Genomic DNA, 14,661 nt, shown 5'->3' with positions numbered 1-14,661 from the left:
CATACCGTATTTGAGTTCCTAATGTCAATTTTCTTTATGTTTCCAATAGTTCTCAATCTTCCGAAATCTCAAATGCAACTCATTCAAGTTTCTTTAACTACTAATCATTTTCCCTCCGGGGTTCATCCTTCAAATTAAATTAACATCATTCTAAAAATTCTCTTTGAAAGTGTCTCATAGTTGTTCCTTCAATCATGACTTACTAAACGGCTGATGGTCACATTTTCCCTTTACTCTTTCTCTATAGACATGCAAACAATTCAATTTGTAAAAATTTCGGTAGAGTTTCCTCTATAATTCTTACTACCTCATTCCTACACACAGCCTAAAAAAACACATCCAATGCCCCACAGGGCAATCACAAATACCCATAATTATCTTGCTCAAGTTCTTATATCAATGGCTATCCATATTAACAAAATAAGAAACATACCTTTCGAATGAACAACTTCAATTCTCACCAATTACCTCGTAGCAGCATGATCAACTACTTATCCATGATCGAAATATTTGGGGTTAGAATCAGGGACATCATATCCTATGATATAAATCTATGGCATGATCTAAGATAAGAAAGAAAGGTCAATGGTTCCTAAATGCCCTGCAGCCACTTGTTTATAAGTGTGGCGCGCTTCACACCCATAAATAAGACTCTACTGGACACGGCTCGTAGACATTCCTTAGGACGAACAGCTCAGATACCGCTTTGTCATGACCCTACCAGAGGGCCATGACGAGCACCCGGAGCTAACCTACAGACTACCTCTAAGCATATATCTCACAATCATTTCTGGGTGGACCCCATAAGTAGCTCATGGTTATCATAACATGTAAGGACATATACCACAACATAACAGTGCATTTCTATAAAATCATAAACTATTATGTCCATCATCACCAGCCGACAAGGCTGCCAATATATTATACAATAATATGAACCAGTGGAGCTATTGTTACACCCCAGAAAACGTTTTCCGTTAACATACAGTGAATAGATTAACGAAGGGCACGACGTACACGATGTTTTAATAAGTAAGAAATAACATTTTATGATTCCAAATGAGATTTCAAAGACATTTGATGTAGCAGACGAAAGTTGGTAAGGAAAGTAAGGCATATGTTGTGTGTCGAGCAGACTTTGCGAGTATCGAATTAATGATGACTTAATGATGTTTTGGAGAAGAGTTATAATATCCCTTAGATTGTTAAAGAGGTGTTAAACAAGCATCAAGAAGGTTCCATAAGGATTTGAGATCAAAGGAAGTGACGAGAATAAAATCTGAGAAAAGATAGATTATACGACCAATTATACTGTCCGTATAATGTTATACGATCCGTATAATGGTCCGCAGAATCGTCACAGTGAAGTCCCTTACTGATGGGATTATACGGTCACTTATACGGACCATATAAAATTATACGGACCACATAATGTGCCGTATAGTGGTCATAGAAGCGAGATGCTGATGGGGTGATTTCACGGTCACTTATACGGACTGTATAAAATTATACGGACCGTATAATGTGCCGTATAATTGTCACAGAAAGGGATGGTTGCTGAAGCGATTTCACGGTAACTTATACGAACCGTATAAATTTATACGGACCGTATAAGTGTCCGTATAATAATGTCGGGACAGATTTTTATTTTATAAAAAGAGCACCCCAAGTTCATTTATTTGATTCCCATTTCTTCTCCACGACTCAAGAACTCTCTAGAACACTCTCCACACTTCTTCTACAAGAATCCAAGAGAAATTAAGGATCAACTTCATCAAACCAGCAAAATCAAGTGTAAGGAACTCATTAAAGTTCATCCAAGCCAAGATATTCCAGTGGAAGTGAACTAGGGTTTTGGTGCAAGAGAAATATTTCCACTCAAGGCTTATTCCTACACTATCTAAGGTAAGTTTTATGATCTTTTAATGTTTTTTAAGGTGTTGAAAAGTTGAAACACTTGGATTATAGGAGGATATAGGAAATGGGCCATGAATGTGGGAATAGTGTCACTTTTGAGTGGTAGTTTGGAGTGAATCATGAAAATTGATATGTTATGATTATAAGTATGATGTAGGTGACATTTTGAACATGGGGTAAGTATTATATGAGAGAAAATGCAATAGTGAACTACGACCATGATTATGGAGGAATTGAAGTGAAATTGTGAAATGTGGATAATATAGATGAACGATGATTGTTGTTTCTAATATTGTGAATGTTGTTATGGATGTTTGGTAGTTAATATGTAAAATGAGGAAATTTGTATAAACAAAGGAAATGCTACCCAATTTTCTCTAGCATTAGTAAGGACGTTCGTATAATCGATTAGTTAATGTTGATGCGAATTCTCTTGAAGGTAGAGACGTGAGCGTTGAAGTAGAACAATCAAGCGATAGAATTGTTAAATGTAAGGGGTATATAAGGAAAATACTTTCCTTCTATGGCATGTCTGCTATGGCATAAATCTTCCTATTTTTCAATGATCTTACTAAATAACGGACATTATGAGTCCATGACTATGAAAAGCTACATAAATAATGGACATTATGAGTCCATGACTATGAAAAGCTACATACGCATATGATAAAGAAAGGAGATACAACGACGAGTATGATAATGACAAGTTTAAATATAAGGAATCCTAGAGTAATATAAGATGTCTATGAAGCTAATGATCCTAAGTATGGTTCAATTGATGTTTTTTCCTTGTATACACTCACCTTAAAATGTTAGTCCCTTCAAGGTGAGATATGATGATTATGATCACTCAATAATGTAATCGGGAGTTCACGACCTTATGTCACCCCGACATAGCCATAGATGCGTTCAAGTTCTAATGTATGTTTTGATGAGAAATGTATAATGATTCTAAGATATGATAAGGTCATGATATGCCTATGAGATGTATAATAATGATAAGTTTATGTTCACTATATGACGATACGATTCCACCGAGCCTAGTTGGCCGGGCATGTCACCGCGAAGGCGGGCTGCATACGATTCCACCGTACCTAAATGGCCGGGCAAGTCACCGCTAAGGCCGGCTGCTATGTTTACACTGAGCCTAGAGGGCTGGGCATGACACCACTAGTGGGCGGCAGATGATGTTTACCCGGACGCGGGTTAACGATGATGATTTAGATGTACGATTATGTATGCACTATGATGGTACATGTACTATGATTATATATATATATATATATATATATATATATATATATATAGCCCACAGGTAGGCAGGGAGGCGATCCAGACTCGTAGGAGCTACTAGCAGATTGTTACACCCCGTATCTTCGAAGAGCATTTACCAAATTTGAAACATCAGTACGTTGAGTTAGGGTTAAGTAAAACCACATTGGAATATAAGGAGCAAGAATTATTAAGTATATTTAATAATTGAAGGATGTATATAAGATATACCGGAAGGTTTTATAAGGAAATGAGTGGAAGAAATGAAGTAGTACGACTTCGGAGAAAGGATGGGTAATGTTTTGTGTGAAAACGTTTTGTCCAACTTGGGGGATGGATATCTCTTAGCATATGAAGTTTTTTAAGGTGAAACAAAAGCCTAAAATAAATTTATTCGATTCTAGTTTCCAACCCAAAAAACCACTCATCGATAGGACATCGGAGTAGAGAATTATGGACGTTACAAGTTCAGCTGACAGAGCAGAAATGCGTGCTACAGTACTGCTACAGTAAAATGCTACAGCGAACCCGACCCGAATTTGACCCATATAAAAAGGGTAAGGACCTTTTTTTTCACCAGATTTTGCTAGAAATTTCCCGAAATTGAAGAGAGAGAGAGAGCGGGAAACAAAAAGTGAGCAATTTTTATGCGACGGAGTATTAGTTTAGGTTCGGATAGCGCGTGGTCGTGATTCTAGCATTGTGGTGTGCTGGATTCTAGCGTGGAATCAAAGAGGATATTGGAGATCTTGATATTTCAATGAGAATATGGTATGAATATTCTTCTAATTACGTTGATATCGGTTTATTCGCGAAGATAAAGTCGTGAAATAATTGTGTAGTAAGTTGGTTAGTTATGGAAGTTGGAAAAGAGCGTGTGGGCTGTTTTATGGTACATATTGGTGATGGAAATGATGTTATTGATGTTGGTATTGTTGTTATTGTTGGCTGCCGAATTGAGATTTTGGGCTAGGCATATAAATAGAGGAGATGTTGCCGAAATTTCAGCAGATTCCAGAAAGAGTTAGTTTGAGAGCTTAAGACAGGCCTATGAAGTTGAGTCTAACAATAGTATAAAATTTCTTGAATACAGATTTTCGAGCCTGGGAGGCCAAGCGTTGAATAGTTAAAGTTAAGGCGACCAAAAAGGTATGTTAAGGCTAGTCCCCTTCTTTCAAAGGCATGATTCTTATGTTGTGATTCCACATACGTTTCCATAACCTCATTTCCAAGAGTTAGAAACTCCTGATTCTTAAAAGCTTCCTATTATACTAAAGATGAGATGTTTTCCATAATGTCTTTATCCTCAAAAGTTAAAGTTTCATGATTCCAAGAGTTTCTTATGATGCTAAAGATGAGTATGCTTTATAAGGATAGAGAAGATGAGATGTTTTCTATGGTGCGCATGATGACGATGATTTTGATTCTAGAAGTTCCAAAGCTTATGATTTTAATGCTATTATGAGATTATCGAATTTATTTCATGATTTCCTTGAATTGCTCATTGTTGTTGGTCTCACCTCATGAATTGTTCCTTCGAGGTGAGATATATCGATGATGATTATTCCATAATATAAATTGGAGGTTACCGACCTTACGTCACTCCGATAGAGTTGTAGATTTATCTTGGGCTCTCATGCATGCTTTATAATTATGTATGTATTTTAATAACACTGTGCCTACATGGCCGGGCAGTAGAACACCGTGCCTACATGGCCGGGCAGTATAACACCACGCCGTCAAATAGGCAGCCGGGCAGACACACCACTGCAGTGGGCAGTTTATGATTACCCCGGACGCGGGCTAATGATGATCACACCGTGCCTAAATGGCCGGGCAGCATTACACCGTACCTATATGGTCGGGTAGTTTACTTGTAAATATTTATATGTTGCTTTAAAGGTAAAGTTAGTGTTACACCTTGGAAAATTCCCCGTACATGTACAACGAATAGGAGAGCGAAGGTCACAGTGAACGCGATGTTTTGAGAAGTACGAAATAGTAATTGATGACCCTAAACGAGAATTCAAAACCATCCGAGATGAGGAAAGGAAGTTATTAAAGAAAGTGAGTCGTATGTTGCATATCGGATAAGAGTTACGGGCAACGAGTCAACGAGGGAATAATTGAAGTGCTAAAAACGTGTTAAGAAGGTTCCATATGGATCGGAGATCAAACGAGTCGATGAGAACGGAAGTCGCTTCAGTTGGCATTATACGGCCAAACATACGGTCCGTATAAATTATACTGGACGTATGTTGGACCGTATAATTGGCCAAGATGAAGATTGTATTCTGGACCAAATGTACGGTAAGTATAAATTATACGGACCGTATGTTGGTCTGTATAAGGTCCCACGGCCAGCTTTTTAAATTACATAAGGGATCATTTTTTTTCATTTCCTCCACTTCATTTCCCCTCTCTTCCATCCAAGAACACCCTAGAATATTCTCCCACATCCATCCACAAGAGAAATCAAAGGGGACCAAGATCCAATAACATCAAATTCATGAATCCAAGTCCATGAACCTCAACTAAAAGTCATCCAAACTAAGAAATCCCAAAAAGGAAGAAACAAGGTTTTTGTGAAGAAGAAGGAATTCCACTCTAGACTTGTTCCATCATCATCCAAGGTAAGTTTCATGGCTATATTAGGTTGTTTAGAGTATTTAAGGACTAAGGTTCTTGGATTATAAGAAAATATAGGAAGTGAATTATAAATGAATGAGTAGTATTGTAATTGAATGGTAGCTAGAGAGAATCATGAGTATGAATAGGTTGTGGTTATGGATATGTTATAAAAGGCGTTCAGACCATGGGACAAGTACTAGACATGCAAAAAAAATGCGATAATGAGACATAATCATAAATGTAATGGTGGATTTTGTTCAATGTGTACAAATGACGATTGCTGATATGATATTGTGCGTGTTGTTGTGAATGTTTGGGAGCTGAAATAGAATGTGGGAAAAGTCGTAGAAACAAAGGAAATGCTGCCCAATTCTCTCTAGAATTAACGATGTATTCTTATAGCCGATTAACTAATGTTAATGCGATCCTCTCGTGAAGGTAACGACGTGACATCGAAGGAAGGAAAGTGACCAATAACAAAGCTAAATGACAAGGTATGTGAGGCTCATCTATTCTTTCAAAAGGCATGAATCCTTAAACATTCCCTAATCCTTTTATAAGAGGAAGCTTATGAGTCTTCCGATATAACGTATCACATAATGGTACGGAAGCGAAGGTGATGACGTTGTTCTTGTTAACACTCCCCTTACGTTCCATTCCCTTCAAGGCGAGGCACGATATTCACAGATGTTCATAATACAATCGGGGGTTTACGATCTTACGTCACCCCGATATAGTGTGATCATTCTTAAAAGCTAGAGTATACTATTAATGCTAATGTATGACATGTAAATAAGATGATTGATGATGCTAGCTGATAATGTAACTATGTTACGTATATAATGCTAAGAACTGATAGGATGATGCTATGTTATGAGTTGTGTGATGATACGATTTCACCGCGCCTAGTTGGCCGGGCATGTCACCGCTAAGGCGGGTTGCATATGATTCCACCACGCCTAGTTGGTCGGACATGTCACCGCTAATGCGGGCTGCTATGTTTACACCGAGCCTAGAGGGCCGGACATAATCACCACTAGTGGGCGGCATTTAAGGGTTACCCGGATGCGGGTATCGATGTGGATTACGATGTGATGTTGTATGTGATGATGTATGAGAAGATATATTGGATATGATTACACATATACTATGATAATGTAAGATATGATATATGTAAAAAGTATGTTGCTTATGACACTCATGCAGGTTATGTCCTTCTCTCATGACTTATGATCCTTCTAGTATGCTTGCTCATTTCATTCCTGCCTTACATACTCAGTACAACGTTCGTACTGATGTCCGTTTTCTTTGGACGTTGTGTTCATGCCCACAGGTAGACAGGGAGGCAAGCTTGACCCAGATTCCTAGTAGCTGCTAGCTGATTGAGAGCACTCCATCGTCCGGAGGTGCTTATGCCTATTCTTTTGGTACATATATGCATTTTGGGCACGACGGAGTCTTGTTCCATCTATGTGTACGGTGTTTCAGTAGAGGCTCGTAGATATGCAATGTGGGTTATATGGTCTCACTAAATGACTACGGCATATTTATACATATTATTTTGTTAGCCTACAGAGGCCTATGTATATATAAATCAATCATATTTTTATATATGGAAAATGGTCATTTTATGATTATGCTCTACTGAATGACAAAGAAATGTAAAATGATTATGACAAGTGAGGAAGTAAGGGGTGCTCGGTGGTCAGCCCCGAGTACCCGTCGCGGCCCCTAGTCGGGTCGTGACAAAAGTGGTATCAGAGTAGTTCGTCCTAGGAAGTGTCTACGAGCTGTGTCTAGTAGAGTCTTGTTTTTGGTGTGTAGCGCGCCACGCTAATAAACAAGAGGCTACCGAGCATTTATGAAAAATGACCGTCTTTCTTCTTATAAGATCGTGCGATAGAGCAAAGTATAAGATTTTGTCCTCCCTAATAGTGTGTTGTGATTTCAGAAATACCGCCAAAGGGAAAAGCTACAGCCGCCCAGAAGGGCAAAGCTACGACGAAGAGGCGGGCAGAAAGAGAGCCTCCGGCGAATGTAGAGGAGGGCGAATCACAAAATGAGGCCTCGCCCAATGAGGAAGAGCAAGGAGGAGCCTCAGTTCCAATTCCTCCCCTAGTTACTTCGGGTCAACAAGTGACCGAAGCTATTCATCTATTGACGCAATTGGTTGCCGCCCAGGCACAGCGGCAGAGTGCGGGCCCGAGTGATCGTTCAGCCAGTACGAGAGCCAGTGATTTCCTGACTCTAAATCCTTCGAAATTTTTTGGGTCAAAGTCGGATGAGGACCCACAAGGCTTTATCGATGAGATGCTGAGTACGATGAAACTTATTCATGCTTCTGAGACTGAATCCGTGGAGTTGGCCTCGTATAGGCTCCGCGATGTGGCGGTATTATGGCACCATAATTGGATAGCGTCGAGACCAGAAAATGCACCTCCTCCTGTTTGGCAAGAGTTTGTGGACGCTTTCGTCCGTCATTATTTGCCGCCCGAGGTCCGCCAAGCCAGAGCGGACAGGTTCTTGAATCTGAAGCAGGAAAGCATGACTGCTCGGGAGTATAGTATGCAGTTTAATTCTCTGGCCAGGTATGCCCCGACTATGGTGACCGACATGGGCGATCGTGTACACAGATTCGTGAGTGGTTTTGTTATATCCCGTATTTTGTACATTAGGATATTTCAAGATAATCGCGGTAAGTTAGGGACAAGGCTATTATCTTCTTTCCGATTTTATTTTAATACACAAGTTGTTTATTAGTGGTATGGAAATATTAAGAAAGGCTAGGGGTAAAAAGGGAAAATTCAAAAGAGGGTTCATGATAAGGCCACCTATGGCCATGTGGGTCCCACCCATGGCTTGGCCAATTAACTCAAGCCATGAGTGGGGGCATGTGTCCACTTTTTATTAGTAGGAGCTATGTATATATATGGACAAGTGAAGACATAGCAAGATAATTATTCATCTTTTTAATTTAAGAAGCTTGGAGAAGAAAAAAAAAGTATTCGGCCATGGTTGGCCGAATTTGATGCTCTTGGAGTTGATCAAAAAAAATAATTTTCTTCTAGCATTTCAACCAATTGGAAGGCCCTTATTAAAGTGGAGTAGTTGTTGGAGCAAGCAAAGCGTTCATTTGTGCAATTTGCAAACCCTAGCCAAGTTGAGAAGTTAAAGGGTAAAGGTAAGATTTAATCTCCTTTTCTATGTGTTAGGAATAATTTGTGAGTGTTGTAGTATGTAGAAATGGATGAAATTCATGAAATATGTGTGTGTGGGTTTTGGCCGTATAGGGCCTACCTTGGTAAGATGTGGTGAATTGATTTTATTTAATATTTTTGGTTGTTGTTGTTGTGGATTCCATGATGAAAATGAAGGTTTGATGGCTTAAAATGAAGTTGTAATCGTTGTGGGTTGTTGCAGAAGTTAATGTGACGTTAGCATGGTTTCTTATATTGGCATGAATGATGTTGTTAACGTGTGGTTGTTGGTGTAATTCATGAACTTGGAAGCGAGGAATGTGTTGTTGTTGTTCTTATTGAGTTTGAAAGATTGTGAGTTGGGTTGTTGTGATTAAATTGAATGTAAATGAAATGCCGTCGAATCATGTAGAAAGGGTTGCTAACATTAGAATGCATTTTGAATTAATTGTTGAAGTTGTTAATGTGGTTGTTGGTATTGTTGTTGATGATTTGGCCGAGTTGAATTCTCGAGGTTTGTTGAAATTACAGGGGAAATGCTGCCCGAATTTCTGTAGGTGGATTGCTAGCTTAGAATTGGATTCCTAAATACCTATAGCTAATGTTTGATATCTTCTGACGTTGTTGTAGATCTTGGGAAAGCCGAGACTTAAGTTAGGATTAGCTTAGGAAGCGGACAAGGTATGTAAGGCTTACCCTTTCTTTCTTTTGGCATGTCCTAGAGGTAAGTAAGATATGATATGCAACTTGGGGTAACTCTACTCTTTAGTTCCGAGCTTGTTTACGATTCTTATTCACTTCTTGACACTAGCATACTTAGTATGGTTGAGCCTTTTGTATGATTGAATAGCGAGCAAAGCATAAAGAGTCCCTATTCCTAAAAGGGTTCTATAAGGATTAATGTTCCTAACATTCATAGACGGTCTCGGATTGCTTTGAAACGTTCGTAGAGGTTTCTGTAATGAATAACGTCCATAACTTTCTTATGCTAACTCAGATTGACTCAAAACGTGTCTATGATCCTTCAAGTGTTGATTAGTGTCCTATCTGTTGAGTCCTAAAAATTGATTTATATGCATATGGTTTCTCACTACTCTGCTCGTGCATGCTGTCAATACTTCCTTCACTGAGTCCCGGGCCAGGACACGTTCTTGTGCGTACTCCACTGCATTGTTCACCGATTCCCTCACTAGAGGGCCGGGACACGTTATATGTATATGTATATGATGATATGATGACATGATGATATGATGATACGGGGGTGGCGGCCAGGACGGCATATGATGACTCTATTCACCGAGTCCCTCACTAGAGGGCCGGGACACGTTATACATGTATATGATATATGATGTTGACATGCATGACTTTCATTTCATAAGGCAAGTGCATTAATGTTTTAAAAGTCGTACTTGTTTCCGGTAAATCTCCATTTTAGTTATGATCCTCTTTACTGTATTTCATGCCTTACATGCTCAGTACATATTCCGTACTGACCCCCTTTTGCTTCGGGGGCTGCGTTTCATGCCCGCAGGTACAGACGCTCGTTGTGGTGACCCACCAGCCTAGGATATCCATTCTGCTACTTTGAAGTGCGCCCTTGCTCCGGAGCCTATACTTTTTGTACAAATCCTTTTGTTGTATATATATATGTCTAATTAGGGTACGGTTGGGCCCTGTCCCGCCATATGACTCTGTTGTTGCTCTTAGAGGCCTGTAGACATGTATGTGGGTCATGAATGGTTGTTGTCCGGCTGTGTCAGCATGATTTACGTTTTGGCATTTCTCTACATTACGACAGCCTGACCGGCTTGTATGTGACATTATACGCAACAGTTTCAAACAACGTTTTGTCTTATATTTATAAAAGCCCTTAATATGCTAAACGCAAGTATGATAAGTGTCCATCTCGGGCACTGGTCATGGCCTACGGGGTTGGGTCGTGACAGTACAGGTTGAACGATCGATAGTATGATTAGGGGTGCTCGGTAGCCAATACTGGGTACCTGTCATGGCCCTATGGTTGGGTCGTGACAAAAGTGGTATCAGAGCGGTTCATCCTCGGAATGTCTAAAGGCCGTGTCTAGTAGAGTCTTGTTTATCGGTGTGTGGTGCACCACATCTATAAACAGGAAGCTACGGGACATTTAGGATGTTATCTTTCCTTCTTAATCTAGATCGTGTGATAGCGCCAGTGTCTAGGAAGATCGCCTCTAATTATTTTTCCTGCAGGTGATTGTAGATTGACGAGAGATGAAAGATCAGCTTCAGATAGTGGGGGTGCTAAGAAGGCCCCTAGAGTATCTCCAGGACCGAGTAGGAGGAGCCTTAGCTATTCTATTGAGACTGATCCTTCGGAGGATCCGGCGACGATTCCTCCAGAGTTTCTGGCTCCCAGGGAGGAGGACCCCGCAGAGGACAGTTACGATACAGATCCATCTGAGTATTCCTCTGGGACACCGGACGAAGAGATTTCTGGGGCCATGTCAGCTGCTCCTATGGCGGAGCACTACGTTAGACAGGCCTCCCCGGTGAGTGTTACGGACTACTCCAGCCCCCTATCCTGGCCGTTAGTAAACCAGGAATTGCCCGGTTATCTATACTTCTCAGATTCAGGTACGAGAGACGATGAAAGTCAGACGAGCAGATGGTGGGTAGACGATGATGAGGAGCACACTTCACATTCCAGCCCACCAGACCAGACTAGAGACCGGTCGGCTACAGGTATATTAGTTCTCTTTGGAATTTTCTATGTACGTGTAATTTCTGTAGAGTACTATTTAATGGTGGCGAGATGAAACCCAAAGAGGCCGATAATCCAGTATTTATAAGTAACGGCGACTAAGGTGTCTCCGCCACCAGTGGGAATCTGGAAACCTCGGATGAAAGGTAGTCATACATACAGATGAAAAGTGAATATTAAGGATTTAAAAGGCTAACACGGTAATTGTATAGTCAGAAGAGTAAAAGACCCTCTCTAGTTCGGAGGGAGACACGTTACGAGGATATTTTGGAAGTTGTTAAGACACCGACTTGCTCCAGATTACGTGATGAAGGTCAAGCGGTGAGGTGGATGTAATCATACCAGCATTAACGCACCGAATTCCATCAGAACCTCGAGGTTAAGCGTGTTAGGGTGAAGAAAATTTTAGGATGGGTGACCCCCTGGGAAGTGTACTAAAGGTTCCATAAATGTAAACATAAGAGACAAATGAGAAGTTAGGGAAGTCTAAAGGAAATTAGAGTATGCGGAGTGGTTAGAAACCTTAAAGAGGTCGCCTAGGCTGAGGCGGAGCTCCCGGTTCTAGCGGTCCTTCGAACCGCATATATGCCTTGGCCAGCCGACGGGACCAGGAGGCGTCACCAAACGTGGTTACAGGTATATTATTGATCTTCTCCCGAGATGTATATGCATTGATAGATCCAGGCTCTACTTTACCACATGTTTCCCCCCTGGTAGCTAGTAGAATTGGGATAAAACCTGAACCGATAGAACCGTTCGAGGTAGCTACACCGGTGGGAGATTCTGTTATAGCAAGACAGGTATATAGAGATTGTCCGGTAGTTATATGTGGCCGTTGCACCAAAGCAGATCTGATAGAGCTGGATATGACTGAGTTTGATGTTATTATGGGTATGGATTGGTTAGCTTCTTGTTATGCCAACGTCGACTGTCAGAAGAAAGTAGTTCGCTTCCAGTTTCTGGGAGAACCAATTCTAGAGTGGACGGGAAGTACAGCATCGCTGAGGGGTAAGTTTATTTCAGACGTCAAGGCCAGGAAGATGATTAAGAAGGGGTATATTTATCATCTGGTTCGTGTGCATGATATGAAAGCAGAGGCACCCACTCTTCAGTCAGTCCCGGTAGTCAATGAATTTCCAGATGTATTTCCAGACGAGCTTCCAGGTCTTCCTCCTGAGCGGGAGATAGATTTCATGATAAACGTGCTGCCAGATACTCAGCCTATATCTATTCCTCCCTACAGAATGGCACCTGCAGAACTGAAAGAATTGAAGGAGCAGCTGAGGGATTTGTTAGAGAAGGGCTTCATCAGGCCCAGTACATCACCTTGGGGAGCACCGGTATTGTTCGTGAGGAAGAAATATGGATTGCTACGGATGTGTATTGATTATAGGCAGCTGAACAAGGTGACTATAAAGAATAAATATCCCCTCTCCAGGATCGACGATTTATTTGACCAATTGCAGGGCGCTAAGTGTTTCTCGAAGATAGAACTGCGGTCAGGCTACCATCAGGTGCGGATAAGGGAGGCAGATATTCCAAAGACCGCATTCAGGACCCGATACGGGCACTACGAGTTTAGGGTGATGTCTTTTGGGTTTACCAACGCCCCAGCAGTGTTTATGGATCTGATGAACCGAGTATTCAAGCCGTTCCTAGATATGTTCATGATTGTATTTATTGATGATATCCTGGTCTATTCATGATCAGAAGAGGAGCACGCAGGTCTTCTGAGGACGGTACTTGGGGTACTCTGGCATCAGAAATTGTATGCTAAATTCTCTAAATGTGAATTCTGGTTGACTTCAGTGGCATTTTTGGGGCATATCATCGGAGCTGATGGCCTTCGGGTGGATACACAGAAAATTGAGGTCGTAAAGGCTTGGCCGAGACCGACGACACCTACTGAGGTACGTAGTTTTCTGGGATTAGCAAGATATTATAGGAGATTTGTGGAGAAGTTTGCTTCGATTGCAGCGCCATTAACGAAGCTGACTCAGAAGGCAGCTAAGTTCCAGTGGACTGAAGCTTGTGAACGAAGCTTCCAGTTGCTGAAAGAAAAGTTGACTACAGCTCCAGTTCTGACTCTCCCTGAGGGACCAGACGGTTATGCCATTTATTGCGATGCTTCCGGTGTTGGGATAGGTTGTGTATTAATGCAGCATGGCAGGGTTATAGCCTACGCCTCCCGGCAGCTCAGAAAGCACGAATGAAATTATCCTACTCATGATCTGGAGCTAGCAGCAGTAATTCATGCTTTAAAAATATGGAGACATTATCTATATGGCGTTCATGTCGATATTTATACGGACCACAAAAGCCTTCAGTATATCTTTAAGCAGAAGGAGCTGAATTTGCGGCAAAGGAGGTGGCTAGAATTGCTAAAATACTACGATGTTGATATTCTATATCACCCTGGAAAAGGCAATGTAGTAGCAGATGCACTCAGCCGTAAGTCTATGGGCAGCCTGACGGACGTGCGGCCAGAAAGGAAAGAAATGGTTTGTGAGATTTACCGGCTAGCTAGTCTTGGAGTCCGTTTGGCTGATTCTGGAGACACTGGAGTTTCTGTCCGAGAAGTTGCTGAATCCTCCATCATGGAAGAAGTAAAGCGACGCCAATATGAGGATCCTGTTCTGGCACAGTATAGAGACACAACCCTTGAAAAGGAGAAGACTCCATTCGAGATTACACCTGATGGAGTGCTACTACATAAAGGCAGAATATATGTACATGAGGTTGCGGGGCTGCGGTGACAAGTTATGGGAGAAGCACATTATGCCCATTATTCCGTCAATCCGGGATCAACAAAGATGTATCATGACCTCAGATGCTTATTGTCACGACCAAACTAGGTCCGCGACACGTACCCGATACTGTCTTACCGAGCACCTCTTATCTATC

This window comes from Lycium barbarum, chromosome 6 (genome assembly GCF_019175385.1).
Source record: "Lycium barbarum isolate Lr01 chromosome 6, ASM1917538v2, whole genome shotgun sequence".
Classification (NCBI taxonomy): Eukaryota; Viridiplantae; Streptophyta; class Magnoliopsida; order Solanales; family Solanaceae; genus Lycium; species Lycium barbarum.
This window is presented reverse-complemented; position numbering follows the sequence as displayed.